Source organism: Chiloscyllium plagiosum, unplaced genomic scaffold, assembly GCF_004010195.1.
Source record: "Chiloscyllium plagiosum isolate BGI_BamShark_2017 unplaced genomic scaffold, ASM401019v2 scaf_14250, whole genome shotgun sequence".
Taxonomy (NCBI): domain Eukaryota; kingdom Metazoa; phylum Chordata; class Chondrichthyes; order Orectolobiformes; family Hemiscylliidae; genus Chiloscyllium; species Chiloscyllium plagiosum.
The window spans coordinates 14,156-16,940 of NW_025210969.1; the positions used below are offsets into that span (position 1 = coordinate 14,156).

The 2,785-nt window shown below is 44.8% G+C and overlaps 1 non-coding gene across 1 annotated transcript; it reads left to right on the forward strand.

Annotated features, from left to right (window-relative positions):
- Positions 1–809: 809 nt before the first annotated feature.
- Positions 810–891, forward strand: trnal-cag. Its single transcript has one exon. It is a non-coding gene; the product is annotated as a tRNA-Leu (tRNA).
- The last annotated feature ends 1,894 nt before the right edge of the window (positions 892–2,785 follow it).

The following is a 2,785-nucleotide window of genomic DNA, read 5'->3' on the forward strand; positions in this document are numbered from 1 at the left end:
TGAGGATCTGGGAAAATTTCACAGAGTATGGTCAGTCGGAGCAGGGGTGAAAGCACTTCACATCGAGAACACGAAACACTCAAGGGCAGTTAGCACCTCTTCCGGAGTGGGGGTGGGGTGAGGTAATTACCTTTTGACTTCTGTTACTATGTTCAGAAACTGGCTTTTAGATTGAGGTGAACAGAAACTGCATTTCTAAAAAGCATCACGGAATTTAGCAAAATTTATTGAGTCGCTTCTCCTCGATTCCCACACAGGTGTCCAACTCAATTGGTATCCATGTGGCTAATCTCGGATTGTAATGCTACCTCCGGTTTTAGGGTGGAGAACATTCTTTGGGACTCTTATTCTGAAAAAAAAACAGACACAGTGACTGAAACTATGCTGCACGGTATGATGTGGAACACGGCCTGCTCAGGTTTGTGCATTTTCCCTGTAGTCCGGTGTGTTTCGTGTTCCGTGTAAACGTGAAAGTCGTCCTGTCTCGAGCAATGTGTGAAATTATTTAGCAAAGCAAGAATGGAAATTCCAGTAATGTCAAGCAGCTCAACCCATATTCTCACGCACTCACAGATACATTTGTACCTGAAAAGAGTCTGAGAAGAGTGACTCAGTTTACCATTGATTTTTGTCTGGATTGATGGGCTATCAATATCTGCTGCGAAATTTTCATTGTAGCGGGTCACATCCCAGCAGCTGTGCGAGTTCGAGAGGAATCATGGAACTCTTTTCATGTGACTTTGCATCTGTGCTTATGCACCAGAACAATTGGAAATACAAGAAAATGAGGCAGCGGAGCAGGGCCGGCTGGTAGTGTGGCCGAGCGGTCTAAGGCGCTGGATCCAGGTTCCAGTCTCGTAAGGGGCATGGGTTCGAATCCCACCACTGCCATTTCTGCTGATCAACTCCAACGCTGCAGCTTGTTAACATGCTGTTTTGGGCCCACTGGAAATTGATGTTGAAAACAAAAGTAAAATGGGTTTGCTTCCCAGGGAATTAACTGCGGTGTGGGATACTGCCAAATATTTCAAAATGTCTCTGCTGTCATGATCGTGTTCGCCTCCCGCGCGGAAAATCGCAAACAGTTCTGCCGTCCCAGGCCAGTTGTGCTTTTACTGGAACCGAATGGAGACTGTTATTTCATCGCTGTTGTGAAACGAAGTCCTACGGTGACTCTACTCGATGTTATTTGGGTTTCTAGCTAATCGGAAAATCGTTCCAATGCATTTCGATGTCATACCTTATTGAATTTCTCCCATTTCCTTCATTTCCGTCCTGGAAACATCGGAAGGGAAAGGTAATCTAATCGAGACTGTGATTGGTGAAATTCACTTTTTACGGCCAATTCTTATTATGTTCTTTCTTTCTCTCTTTTCAGCATTGTCTGGAAAGTGGTGGTGCACTAAGGCTGCAGCATGTTTGAAAGAGTCGTTTGGAAATGCCCCGTTGTTAGTTGTGAGATTACTTTATGACTCATGCCCTCGGACTGTATCACATTTAGCATTCATGCATCTCTGTGTCTGAAAATGAATGAGGTATGCCAGTTTTGTTTGTGTTCCGTGTTAAATGCTTTCTGTTTTGCGATTCGCACAATACATTTCGATTTAACAGAGTTTCTGAGGTAACTTCCAGCAGCAAAAATCCCCAGCTGAGGATCTGGGAAAATTTCACAAAGTATGGCCAGTCGGAGCTAAAGTAAGGAAGTCGTACCTTTTTTGCAGTGTTTCACAATACTACCTTTCCCGTGAGCAGTCGAACAGACTAAATGATTGTGCCACAGACTGCGATGGCAAACCCCGCTAAAAAGTAATCATTTAAAGCCGGTAAACGCATCCTATCCAGAAACTCACCCGATTACCTTTGCAATTTTCTGAGTGCAATAGCCTGCTGAACTTCCTCTGGTAGATCATTCCAAACACGCACAACCTTCTTTGTGGGAAATGTGCCTCAGGTCCTTTCTCACTTTCAGCCCACTCACCTTAAAGCTATGCTGTCGAGTTTTCAACTCACACCAACTTGGGTAAAACACGTAAATACTCAATTTACCAGCCTTCCATAAGGTCATGTCGCAGCTGTTACGCTGCAGGGAAAGTCGTCCCAACCTACTCCACCTCGCCCTACGGTACAAACATCGACGACATCTTTGTCTATATTTTGTCATCAATTTAAAGTGTCTTTTTTTTACGTTTTCAAGATGTCAATTGCGCTGGACAACAACGAGATATTGGAAACAGAAAGGTGAAACGTAGAACGGATTCAACTTCCAGTGCTGGACGCCACGGAACCGCCGCACAGGGGGCTGCGGCTTGTTTCTGTAGTGTAGTGGTCATCACGTTCGCCTAACACGCGACCAGTCCCCAGTTCGAAACTGGGCTAGAAGCTGCTTTGTTCTTCAACTGCAGCCTTTTTCATGGACAAGAGCTGAGCTTTCTTGCTTGGATTCGCATCTGCAAACCTGCCTTAGAATTTGCTTGAACAAATCTACTCTCGTAGTGAAATGGAATGCAATTCCATTTAATTACAGTGCAAAGCGTTGTTAAGTATTTCTCCAACCTGGTTCTAATCATATGCCATTCTGTTTGAGAGTGTAGTTACCGCCTTCTGATCCTTCCACGAAAAGCAGTACCGCATTTGCATTCCTTGCGCAGGCGGCTCGGTTCAAAGACAGGAAAGAAGCAGATGCTTTGGTGTCACAGCGCACCACGAATTCCTCAACTTGTCTGTCTGTCAAATGTACCCCAAGGTCGTCTCAGAAAGAGAAGCTGTCAATCGTTATTCGACGTGC